General features: G+C 30.3%; 1 protein-coding gene across 17 annotated transcripts in view; it reads right to left on the reverse strand.

The window, feature by feature from the left end:
- LOC130670729 (forkhead box protein P1) overlaps positions 1-14,184 on the reverse strand; it is a 174,337-nt gene that overhangs the window by 93,565 nt on the left and 66,588 nt on the right. The gene's annotated exons all lie outside the window — the stretch shown is intronic.

Genomic DNA, 14,184 nt, shown 5'->3' on the forward strand with positions numbered 1-14,184 from the left:
ATAATGTGTTAGAGATATATAGATAGATATTGATACATATATAGATATATATGGATAAATTATTAGAGAAGGATACGAAATATTTCAGTTTATTTCTGAACATCTTTCTATATATACATTGGGTATGCGAATATTTCGTACGAATTTTTCGTAACAGACCGAATATTGGTGTTCGATTCAAAATTCGAATGATTCGTCTGTTTTCAGGTTATTGATAATTTATAAGCTTGCAAATCAGGTGTAAATTTACGAACTGCGTAAACTTTGATTGTATAGGCTGTAAATTTAAATGGATTTTGTCAACTTTTTTTACACTGAAAAAAAAGTTTACTTGATTCAAGATTTGAAATGTTGAACCAAGAATATCAGTTTGAAGAAAATAATATTCTTGAATCAAGAGAAAAAATTCTTGAACCAAGAAATTATTCTTGGTTCAAGTAAATTTCTCTTGGCTCAAGAATTTTTTCATTTGACTCAAGAATATTATTTTCTTCAAAATGATATTCTTGGTTCAAGATTTTAGATCTTGAATCAAGTCAAATTTTTCATCAGTGTGTGATTTACTACAGTTGGACCTCGTTATAAGACTACGCGTTATAAGACTCTATCCCTGCACCCGCAACTTAATGACAATTTTGCGCCGAAACCTCGCTACAAGATTAACGAACAGTACGACTAAAATCGAGATAAAATGTACATACATATAGATTGTAGATTAAGTCATTTATTTTCATAAAGAATACTTACAATTTCGTGGTTTCACATAATTAATTAAGGGAAAAAAACGACACAATTCTGCTTATTTCTAATTATACATCAAATAGATTCATTGTATAATAAAGTAGAATTGAACCGAATACATAAATAAGACGCAAAACGGCGATGGTCTTATAGCGAGGCTTGGACGCAAACATTGTTAAGCACAACAGTGGAGGAGCTTCAATTCCAAGAATTTTTTCCCTACAGCCCCGAACTAGTCTTATAACGAGGTCCGACTGTACATATGAGTTCGAATGGAATAATCGAATTTAAATCGATGAATTCGAAAATTTTGGATATTTGTAAGTTCACTCAATCGAAATATTTGATTCGAACAATATTCAAATACCCTTAATATATATATATATATATGTAGAAAGAAATGTGTAAAGAACTCAACTAGAGAGGGCAATCGTATATTGTGACTCTTTAATTTGCATGTGAGAGCATAGCGTGCAGCTGGACATACAACACTTTTTAACTCTTACATTTATATATATGTATATGTATATGTTGCATGATGAAAGTAGGGATGGTTGAATAGTAAGACAAAGAAAGAATATATATAGAAATACAAATAAAACTCAGGAGGCAAACAAAACATGCAAACAACACCATGTTGAGTACTGACAAACTTTTACTTCACTTGCAAACGGACAACAGCAACGACTACAACAACGTGTAGTGTGATAACCGATGCGCAAAATCCTTCTAACATAAATATTGTTTTGTCTACAATGACAAATGAGAAATAAACATCTTCTTTGTTTCATACCTTGCTCAGCAAACGGAAATACTAATTATTATTTTTTTTAATGATATCTTTATTCAATTTTTTAGATATTAAATAATAAATATTTAGTATTGTCAAGATAAATTTTTATATTGTTAGCAGATATTTAATATCTTTGCATATCAGGTGCATGTAAAAATTTTCACAAATAAATTCATAGAAAAAATTTCTATGAGTTGCGGGTAATTTTTATAGAACGTCTTAGATGGGCCACCTAAAAAAGCCGTTCGAGGCGCAATATAAAATTCCCGTTCAAAAATTTTTCGACAACGAGTTGCAATTTCCCTTTGATTAATTTATTCAGTTAATTTTTTGCCAAAGAATTCAAATTTTGGCTCTTTCTGTATTTTTGCTCAGTGGTAAGAAATTGAAAAAATTTTAATTTTTTTCGCGGGTTCGTTTTCTTTCACATAAAGAATTTTTTTTTTTTTTCTTAATAGACAGTAGGGTAGAAGTACCATTTGTGGCCAGTGCCCTATTTTTGGACCTTCAAGATTTTTTTTTTTAAAGAAAAAGTATAAAAAAAATTTTCATTCTAATTCAGGAAAGAAATTGTCTTTGAAAAAATTAAGAAAATTAATTGTCATTGCGTACATTGCGAATTATTTTATTTAAATTTTTTAAGTGACCAAAATTGGGTCTAAAGTGACCACAAATGGTACTTCTACCCTTTTTTTTCATGTTTAATGATTAGATAATTTAATTGAGAAGTTTATTGGCTCACATTGATTTATTTGAAAGTAGTAGAGGTAATAAATAATAAATAGAAGGATAGTATGAGTTGATAAAAATTAAATGAGGTATTTCGAGCGTATTGGTAGATTGGTTTTAGTAATTTAAATCATTAATAAATGGTATACAAAAGCTCAACCGAAGCTTATCAATTTTCACGTTTACCGTAAGTAAATAATGACTGGGATTACATTGATCATAATTTACTCTATGCACTGCACACTCTATTTACTCAGTTATATAAAATAATTTTCTCCCCTTTCTTTTGTTACATATTTTAAAAATTTTATTTTTCTCTCAGTAAATATGAAAAGTTGTTAAATTTTTTTTCTGATTGCGGTTTGTATCTCAATTTATATTGAGATTTTTTCGACATCACGTCGCTTCTTATACACACAAGGGGGCGTTTAAAATTCTTAACGTCAACCGTAAAAAGTGTGAGAAAGTAATTTTTTACCCTTAGTGTGTATACTTTTCAAGATTGTAATTGGCAACATCTATCGAATTTTTTTATACAATAAATCAAAAAAATTTATACGTTCGTAAATTTTCTCCAATAATTTTTTTTTAACAAAAAAACTATAAAATATTTAAAATTTTTGTTACCAAAAAAAAATTGCGCGCACGTGACTTCTATTATTATTATTATGAAATAATTACAGCGGAATTAAAATTTGTTTTTTAAAAGAACCAATAAAAATTTAAAATAGCTAAAAAAAAAAAATAAAAAATGATTGACGTTTGTACCTATACTGAGAAAGGGTTACACAGGAAATCTGGAGCCACACGCAGCTGTGAGTGACGCTGTGATTACATGTGCGGTGTTTGTCGACGGGATTTACAGATGCTGCACTAAAGTAAAGCGAGGCGTAAACGTCCCGATAAACAATATAAAAGCTCCCAAGCACGTTCATGACAACACGTTTGTATTATACGTATGGACAACAGAATAATAACAATAACAATAACGCGCTAAAAAAATAAACTGTAGCAACTCAACGGAAGTTTTGGCTTCAAAGTTTTCTATCGATATTAATTATTTATTTATTTTTTTTTTTCTAAACAATTGTAATATATATACATATACAAATATACTGCACAGTTGCACTCACACTGTAAAAAATCAGGAGTGACTACAGATTTCATTTAAATTCGAATTCACTCCCTCACTCGTGAGGGGTCAAAAAAATCACTTCTATTCGGAGTTTTAATATTAAAATGAACCCCCTTCGAAGTAAATTTTACTCCAAGGAGATTAAATAAATACACAGTCATCCGCTCCTCATTTACTCCGGATTTAATCCGCGTTCACTCCGCAAATTTTTGACAGTACATTAAAAAAAAATATTTCCAGTTTCTCTTGGATTAAAAATTTGAACATAAGACAGTAAATTATTCTTTTAATTTCTATTCAATATTTAGGGTTATTAAAAAAAATAAAATAAATTATTCATTAAATAATTAATTAAAATTTCCATTGAATAATTATGAATAAGGTGTCTCGGTTGGCTCGGAGCTTATGAATAAAGATTTTTAATAAATTAAGCATGTAATTATCGATTTAATGTGCAGGGTGTTTAGATGGAGAGGTCAGATGACTAACAATTATTTAAAAAAAAATTTTCTCTTAACGTATTCTCGAAGTAAATTTAATTTAATTTATTTACTTTGTTTATTTACTCAGTATTTTTTATTATTTTTTTATAGCACAGCATCGAGTTGTGTCTCGGTAAATAGTGTAGCGTAGGTAAAGAGAGAGAGAGAGTGAGTAAAAAAAGATTGAGAATTAAGTGAGGGACGAGCAGAGGAGAGTAGAGTAAAGCAAATGTAATGTGGTCGAAGGCGGCTCGATGTAGCCTCTAAAAATAAATGTGTTGTTTATTCACAAGTAAACCGGATGCCCGTGTTTGCTTTAGAGCAAATTGTTTTGTTCACTTTTGTATGGTTGTATAGAGAAACTAAACATTTACGCGAGAAGAAATACTTATACTAAACTATACGTAATATTACACGTTAGTTATCTTTCAATTCCATAATTTATCATTTTTTAGAAAAAAAATTTTTTATTTTAATTATTTATACTTTTCTGGACATGAATAATGTATACATTTTTAAAATTAATAACACTTGAATAAATATTTTATTTTTTTTTCAAATCTGCACCTGCTTCAAACTATATACTGTTAATATGAAATATATAACAGTTTTTTATTACAATTTTCATAAATATTTTTATTATTAGATAATAAATATCAAATATATATCGAACACTTATAAAACACCGGCTATTTGCTCTTACAAACGCATAAATTGCATTTAAATGAAAGAAGGGGGCAAATGGTCACTAAAAAAAAAAATTGTCATTTTTTTTCTTTACTTCAATTTTTTTTTTTTTAGCCCCTCAATAAGTTTTCAGTGTCAGTGTAATCCATAAAAAAAAGTTGGGGCAAAATGGACCTGCTAGAAAATTTAAAAGTTACACAGAAAAAAAGAATTTCTTGGCGCAAGAAATATTTTGTATTATGAATTGAAGACAAAAATTTTTCTTGGCTCAAGAATTTTTTTCTCGCCTAAAAAATTTTGTTCTTGTTCCAAGAAAATCTTATCTTACCCCAAGAAAAGTTTTGTTTTCACTTTATAATAAAAAAAATTTATTGGGTCAAGTAAAAATTTTCTTAGAACAAGAAAAAATTTTTTGCGCCAAAAAATCTTTTTTTTCTGTGTACGAATTGTTTTTTTCCAGTTGAATAAATAATTAAACAAATTACAAAAAATTTTTAATGACCCGTATCCAAAAAAAACATGTCAATAAATATATACTACATATTTTGATAAACATGAAAAAAAAATGAATCTATAAAATAATGAAATTAAAATGATTTAATAGAAGCAAAATTAAAAAGTCGACAATGGAAAGGAAAAAAAAAAGATAAAAATATTAAATTACTAAAGAGTAATCAGTCTAATTTAGTTAAGAGGTTCAGAGTAACTACTAAGCTAGGTATCTTAGCTAGACTAGCCATTCTACTCAGCTCTGGTTGTGATTTCGAGGTGACTGAAGTAAAGGGTGTGTTGCACGAGCGTACGCGAGAAGGATCTTGCTCTTAATCTTGATTTAATCCTTGACAAGCACTTAAGCGTTCCCTTAACTCCCATTAAATTGTTCTCTTACTTTACTGACGACACAAAATCACACGCTTAACCCTTCCATCCACACAACACACAACTAACACACGCGCATTAACAACTCTCATAATTAAATTATTTAAATACAATTATTATTTTTATTTCGCTGAAAAATAAATTGTCTGATAAATTTTTTTAACCTGATTTACGATTTAAGTAATCGAAAGTGATTACTGTATTTTACAAAGGACTAAAGTTAAAATCTCTTGTGTACTACGATAAGTTTTTATAAAAAAAAAAAATATAATAAAAGAAAAAATATATAATAATAAAATAAAATTGTCGAGGGGTGGAAAAAGTAGCGAAAAAGTTTTTTTATTTATGCGCAAAGGGCAAAGACAGGAGAGGAGAGGAGAGGAGAAGAGAAGAGAATAAGAGTAGAGGGATGGAAGAAGTAGGAGCTGCTGCTACTGCTGCTGCCTAGTGGCTTCAAGTATCATATTTAATTTTTATTATATCAGTTGTATGCATTGGAGGGGCGGAATATGAAAACCAGGCTATATCCAGGGTGGGGGCGATAAGGGCCCAGGCTGAGGGATGAGTGTACAAGTGTGCCAGGGGTTAAGGGGGTGACTTTGGCGGACAAAAACTACGCGGTATATATAAACGACGACTGCAAATGCGGGGTGTATGTAAATATAACGTGATACATTGGACACTCGCTTATAAACACCCCATTTTTATTCCTGCCACGTCTTTCACCACCCCCTTATAAACTCTATACTCTTCTTCTTGCACATTCTTACGTGAGCTACCTATTATTTTTTTTTTTTTTTTATACACTCGGTACATCGTTTGTTTCGAATTATTTTTATTGCTCTCCATTAGTTTTTTAATTATTATTTTTTTGTCCCACTAAATAACTTTTGTTGCAATTATTATTTTTTTAAAATAGTTTAGAAAAAAAAATTTTCCAAGGCATGGAAAAAATATAATTAAATATTTTTGGCACTTGAAGCAAAAATCAAAATTCAGCTAAAAGAAGGGACTCGATAAAATTTGTTAATTCACTTTCGAAAAATAAATATTTAAGTTATTTGAAATAAAAAAAGTCAGTGACTGTAAGATATAAAGTTCTATTGGTATTCCATGTAAATTCGACCGATGTCAAATTGAATTTGGATATGGCTTATACACAATCGGCAACTCTCAGCCTCGTGTATCATTGATTGACGCTGATTCGGGTGTCCTTTTTACTTATTTTATTTTTCTTCAAACTCTATCTCATGTCATATTTACATTTATATCCACATCTACATCTACATCTACATCTACATCTACATCTACATCTACATCTATATCTGTATACTAAATTTTATTCAATGTAACCCGAAAAATTTATTTTCGCACGAATAATATTCACGGTATGGTCATCGAGGTCACGTGTCTAGGCCTCTTCAAATATAACTCACCATTTTTGTTTCTCTTGGTTATTTTTTATTTGCCTGGACTTTATACGGTTGACAAAATTCAGCTCTTTTGCCAAATTCCGAGCATTCAAATTCCGCAAATAAAACTCACTGACTCAAGAAAATATTTATCATCTCCAATCTTACGAGCTAATATTTTATCACTAAAATTAACAAAATAAATTACAGATAAAGTACAATATTTATTATTAATATCGATAATATATATTGTAAAGAAATATATACAATAGAGGGTGTGTATGAATGTGGGTGTGGGTGTGGGTGTGTATTAGCATTTTTTTGTTGTTTAAAACTGAAATATAGTTTATGAGGGGTGAGTGTCGTAAAGAGAGTGCCCGAGTGCGTCGTCGGGACGTGCCTTCAACCGAGAAGGCACTGATCTCCAAATAAGTGGGGCCGCTCTCTTCTGAATACAAAATATCCTTCTTCTATACCACTATATATATTTATATATACAAACTTAAAGGCGTGTATGCGATATCATAACATTTCCAAAGGACTTCCGAAGGACATTGAAAACTTCAGATAAGACACCTTTCATTCGTTTTATCAAAATATATTCAACTGTATCAGTCGTTTGTCAAACAACTCTAGTGATAGTTCTAACAGAAATCAAAATTTCAACGACCGTTCAAATAATTTGTTTTAATCCTCAAATTTTGTTTGAAAAATTTCTCTTATCTTTTTAAATAAATTAAAAGGTCTCTTTTCAAAATGATTGACTTTGGAATTGAAATGAAATTTTTTCAAATCTTCGTCACACATTTTGAAAAAATTTTTTTTATTTATAAAAATAACCTGTTGGGTATCAAATTAAAACTAATAGTCGACAAATCTTTAATTTAATTGCTCACGTAAAATAAAAAAAAAAATTAGCATTTTTTGGAGTAGAGAATTTTCCTATGCGCAGCATTCATTCAAGACTTTGTCTCGTACCCCCCGTCCTTCAAACATCCAACAGACACCTAAATTTTGGTCAGAATCGTCGTCTCAAAATTCCCATAGAAAATCTCGACCCAGGGTTCAGCAGTGAGAAAAAAAATTTTTGGATGATACTCCCAAGGCCTTCAAACATCCAACGGACACGTTAAATTTGGTCAGGATCGTCGTCTAATAAGTCCTATAAAAAATCGACAGAAAATCTAGAGTCTAGACCCATGGCTCCGTGTTAGGGAAAAACTTTTGTTCCTTATAAATACAATAACTTTTAACAATCTATAAAACCGCAGTACTTTTCCTTAATCCTCTTGACTGAAAAAACAAACCAAATACTAAGAAGCTTAGGGGCAGTTTACCCAAGCAATTGCTGTTATTATTTGTAGATCAGACAGCACGAAAGACTGGCAAATATCTAATTGTCGTAACGACCGCGATATGCAGCAGCGCGCCATCTGGCTCGTCGTGTTTCAAACGCGAGCAACCCCTTATACACAGAGAATAACTTTAAATGCCAAACTCGTTGAATGCTAACCGACCTATGCTACACAGCCTCAACACAGCAAACCTCCCAGTAGCAGCCCTAGCCCTAGCCCTAGCGCCAGCAGCCTGCTGATAGGAAACTTTAACCGAGGCAAGTCTTGGGCATGTGCTGAGGTTTTGCTTAGATTTCTCAGTACACTACAACACCCACCATCTAATATACCCACTGCTATACACTACTTCCCTTCGCCCATGTGTCCCTGACTAAAATCTGTGAGGTACACAATCGCTTTCGACGGTCTACTAATACCCGTACCAATTACAAACACTGGCGGCTTTCTTGCATTCCCCATACAGCCATCTCGGTTTAAACTAAATACTAAATACTAACGATACATTTATATATACACAAAACATTAGACATTATGTTACTGCAGAGTCTACACCCTCACTACCTAAAACTAGACTACAAACTCTATCACTTTATTTGCCATAAAATAATATTTGTTTAATTTATTTTATTTAAATGAAATTGTCTAGTGCACATAAAAATATACCACTGATTTAAAGACTCTGGTGTATGATAAAATAGTTTCTGAGCATGCAATTCGACTATACAATCATTGAGAGCTTTTAAGACTTGAAACAGAGATTGTTGAATAGAAGCTAATAAACAATGTGAGGATATATATGAAAATATATGTGTATTTGTGTGGTTGCAGGTCGAGACAGCTGGGAATTCCCGAGGTGTACATGTACAGAGAACACGAACAAGTACAAGTAAATCCGGGGAACATGCGCACCGAGATATAATACAGGTAAGTGTATACTCTTATCAACAGTAACCACCCCGTGTGCCACACCCTCTCGTTTCTTGTATTACATTTACACGATCACTTTAATTTTAATTCAAGGATACTTCTGTTTTCTTGCTTATTCAATAATCAGACAGACTATTATTTTTTATCAGTTTATAATTTTTTTAATTACGAACAAAAATTTCACTTTGTTCATTTTAAAATTACAGTAACTTTGACCCCACTCTCTTAAAATGAATCAATGAAAAGTGCTGCGAATCAGTGAATATTCTCTCTTAAAATGAATCAGTGAAAAGTAGTCCAATCTGATTCAATCAGTGATATACTTGGGACTATTCGTGCAGTGAATATTCACTGATTTGCAGAAATTTTTACTGATTCATTTTAAAAGAGTTCACTGCAAATCAGTCCCAAGTATATCACTAATTCAATCAGTGATATATTTGGGACTGATTCTCAGTGAATATTCACTGATTTGCAGAAATTTTTACTGATTCATTTTAAAAGAGTTCACTGCAAATCAGTCCCAAGTATATCACTAATTCAATCAGTGATATATTTGGGACTGATTCTCAGTGAATATTCACTGATTTGCAGAAATTTTTACTGATTCATTTTAAAAGAGTTCACTGCAAATCAGTCCCAAGTATATCACTAATTCAATCAGTGATATATTTGGGACTGATTCTCAGTGAATATTCACTGATTTGCAGAAATTTTTACTGATTCATGTTAAGAGAGTTCACTGCGAATCAGTCCCAAGCATATCACTGATTGAATCAGTGATATACTTGGGACCATTTATGAAATGAATATTCACTGATTTGCAGAAATTTTTACTGATTCATGTTAAGAGAGTTCACTGCGAATCAGTCCCAAGCATATCACTGATTGAATCAGTGATATACTTGGGACCATTTATGAAATGAATATTCACTGATTGGACTACTTTTCACTGATTCATTTTAAGAGAACGGAAATTTTGATTTTAAAAATATATTTTATTTTCGAGATAAATTTGAGAATCTTTGGATTCTAAACCGTCTAATTACGGCATGGAACAAATTTTTGAGGCCATTACCTCAATCAAATAATAATTTGATTTTTTTTTTAATGAAAGTGAAAAAATTTTCGATAATGAAAAAAATCATGAATTAAAGTGAAACTAAATTAATGAAATAATATCATAAATAAATTGCAAAGTATTCAAACCACACGAGGGTACAAAAAAACATAAAAAAAGGAAAGCACGTATAACACTTAGTCATGAATTTAATTGTACAAACCCAAAGTCTAGTGAGAAAAGATACATTCGTATATAAATTTCGGGTTTGTTCAGAGACAAGGGATCCCTTGTAGACTATTGCTCGGCGGTCATGGAGTTTTCATCGTTGTGGTTAGTTTGGGATCGCAACTATCCATATGTAAACTCGTCTACAAAAGTACTAACAACAATATATTTTTTGTCGCCCTCTTAACCCTCCACCCTCAAGCCCCAATTACAAACACACTTAACAATACAGTCTGCAGTCAACAGTCTGATAATTTTCCTATACGACCTTTCAGTAAAGACTCGAAAGCTTTTTTATTTTGGCAGCGTGTCTGAGTCGAAAAAAAAAAACTTAAAACTTGAGCTCCCAAATGTTTTTGTCAGAAAAAAAGAAGCGATTGACGAAACATAGATAAAGTCAGGAAACGTATTTTTCCAGTGTTCTATCAATTTAAATCCCGGTTTTTTATTTTCTTCGACAGCTACACCCAGAAATACGTGCACCCTTTAGCCCAAAGGGTTTTTAAAAGTATACCAAGTATATACAAGTATACTAGGGGGTATAAAAGTCGGAGGGGGATGGCGTTAACGTTGGAACGAACGAATTTAGCAAGTTTTGCCCGGTACAGCTTGCGTATAGTAATAGTAGTAGTAGTAGTTGTAGTTGTAGTAGTGGTTGGTACGTCTCTCCCTACTTCTCGTTACCCCGTGTTTTAATGAGACTCTTTTCTACTCGTCTCGAGCTAAATGCTGTTGCCAAACCTCGTTTCGGCGATACCGATCAGAGCGGTGCCAACCCTTTCTCTCCCGCTTTATTATTCTTTCTCGCTTCTTTTTTCCTCCACAGGATTTTTTATCTTTTTCCTTCTTACTGCCACCTATCTTGCGTTATATATCCTTAACTTATAGTACTCTTTACTCTTTATTATCGTCAGCAGACGGACAAGCCAACGTCTCGTCTCGTACCTCCGTACTCTTGGTTCCGTTTTTCATTCTCGTGGCAAGTTCCGGCATCAAGTTTTGCACAACTTTAAGTTTTCAACCATCTAACTAACTGTATTGCTGCCTTTTTTTTATACTCATTCCATAACAAGTACTTGAGCAAAGCCATTTATTTTAAATGTTTGTAATTAATTATTTTTGTACAAAATAATTGAGAATTTTATGGCAACTATAAATTTTTTTTATAAAAATATTTACTATGGCTTTGTTTCATTTTTTGCAATAATTAATTTGAAATACAAAAGGCGGGAAAATTAAAAAATTCAAATTTTTTTTTTATTTCTAATAAACACATTTGGAAAATTTTGATAAAAATATTTAAAAAATCGATTTTTTCGATTGTTGGGGTTACAAAAATTTGAAAAAAAAAATCAATGATAATTTGAAATTTTCGTATCGTCTTTATGCAGCCGGGCAAAAGTTACTGCATTATTTAATTAATTGTAAAAATACAACATATATTTATACATAAGCAATTATCAGTAGGTCAAATTGTAACGAAAATAAATACAAGAGAGGTCAAATCAATAAATGCTTTACACACTTTACAAAATCGCTTATCGTTAAATGTATTTCTCTGGCCTCAACTTTTCTATCACTGTCTCTGTCGGTGGCATTTCGTCTTCTTATACGAAAGATCAATTGATGTACTGATTTATTTCCGTATTTTAAAATACATATTTTAACGTCAACTCGCGTCTCGAGAAAATAAAAACCCACGAGTACGAGTATCATTTATTCGTCACTCTTATTATTTTTCATACTTATAAATATTATTATTATTTTTTTTTTTTGACGGGTAAATGTTAAAATCTTGACAAATATAAAGCTTATGGCATAAATTACACGAAAATCATTTTAAGAGACATTAATATATTTATTTATTCATTTGTATATATTCTGAATTCATTTGACCTGGATATATTAAACTGTCATTTTTATTATTTTATTATTATCACCAAAGTATCATGTATATATTTAATCCTCGTCGGCTTTTAAGTAATGCATCTTAACGTGTCTGACTTTTTATCAATCATAAATAATTAATCTAATTGAATAATTATTTTATTTCAATGTTTTATCGTTAGAAAATTTATTTCTGATTATTTTCCTATTGGAAAATCTTTACTTAGAATTTAATTGATAATTATTTCATTAATTATATCCAAGTCTAGCATAAAATCTTACTAAAAAAAAAACCCATTACAGAATTGGGCGCCAAATTTTAAAACCCAGTAAGATTCAAATTTTTGGATGCTCTTTTATAAAATATTTTTACGCTCTATCACTTATGTTGCATATAATGTTCTGATATTACAAGATTTTGTAGAAATTTAAATATTGCACTTGTCTTCAAGACTCAGCTCTCATAAATTTTGGCCATAATATGTCCAAATTTATCAAATAGGTTCCCAAAGTTCCAACTGAATTCCGTTCTTTTTATTTTTTTGATTTCCTAATCAAGTTCACAGGACAAAATTTGTCGATTAGTTTGGAAGTAAAATTTGAAAAATGACGAAAAATTCAAGTTCGATTACAATTTTTATTTATAGATTTAATAGAGGTTCAAATTTGTGTTTGAGGAAAATTTACTTTTTATTTTGGCTCTTACTGGGTTTCAAAAATAAGCGATTAAAATTTGAATAATAATTATTGCCATTCGTAATTGATACTAATTATTAAATATTTCCCTCCAAAAACTTATTAAATATTTAAAGTATACAATATTGATCCACTTAATTAATGTTATTATTCAAATAGCTTCTCAAACAATTTATTTGTAAAGGTTAACAGCTTTCCACAATTAATGTGCAATTATTAATGCCGTTATATTTCTAAATGTCAATGTACTGCTCTAATTTAAAGTTAACAGTTTAGTTACATATTCATAAAAAATTAATGCACAGAATAATGAAATATTCCGCACAAATTACAGTGATGTTAATTTTTTAATTTTATTGAGAAGTCGATTTTTATCACAATAAAAATTATTATTTATTGAACTAATTGAATAATAAGGGAGGGGGTAGGGGGTGTTGTCACGGTAATTTAAAGCCACCTAATTATTTCAGTGCAAAAAAATCGATCAGATAAAAAAAGAGGGATAATTATAAGAAAGTTCATTTATTTGAGTGTTTAAAATTTAATAACCAATAATTTAAAATATATATATAATAGGGTGGTCGTTAAAAATTAAATTTTCTTAGGCGCCCCATAAAAAGCTTTTTTCTAGTAAAAACATACGTGGGAAATTTGGTTTCTTCGCTTTAAATAAAAAGAACACGTGCCGCAGGACGATCAAAGTTCATTTTTCGATACCATCGCGGTTTTTTTTAAATACCTCATGAAATATGCAGATTAAAGGAAAAAATCATAAGAACAATTTCGTAGGAAATTAAATTTTTGACAGAAAAGGTCATGTTCATTTTTTTTATAAAATGTGTATTTATGAAGATATTTTAAAAAAACTTTTTTAGATCTTATCAATTGAGCATTTCAAGGATTACAAATTTTGAAAATAACGTTTTTCTAAGTATATAGAAATTATAACAAGCATTAAGGATTGATATGTTATGAGTTACGAAGTTGTCTATATTTAGAAAAAACGTCATTTTTGACATTCGTTATCCTTGAAATGCTCAATTTATAAGATCTAAAAAAGTTTTTTTTAAATATCTTCATAAATACACATTTTATGAAAAAAATGATTACGACCTTTTTTGTCAAAAATTTAATTTCCAACAAAATCATTCTTATGGTTTTTTCCTTTAATCT

This window comes from Microplitis mediator, chromosome 7, assembly GCF_029852145.1.
Source record: "Microplitis mediator isolate UGA2020A chromosome 7, iyMicMedi2.1, whole genome shotgun sequence".
Taxonomy (NCBI): Eukaryota; Metazoa; Arthropoda; class Insecta; order Hymenoptera; family Braconidae; genus Microplitis; species Microplitis mediator.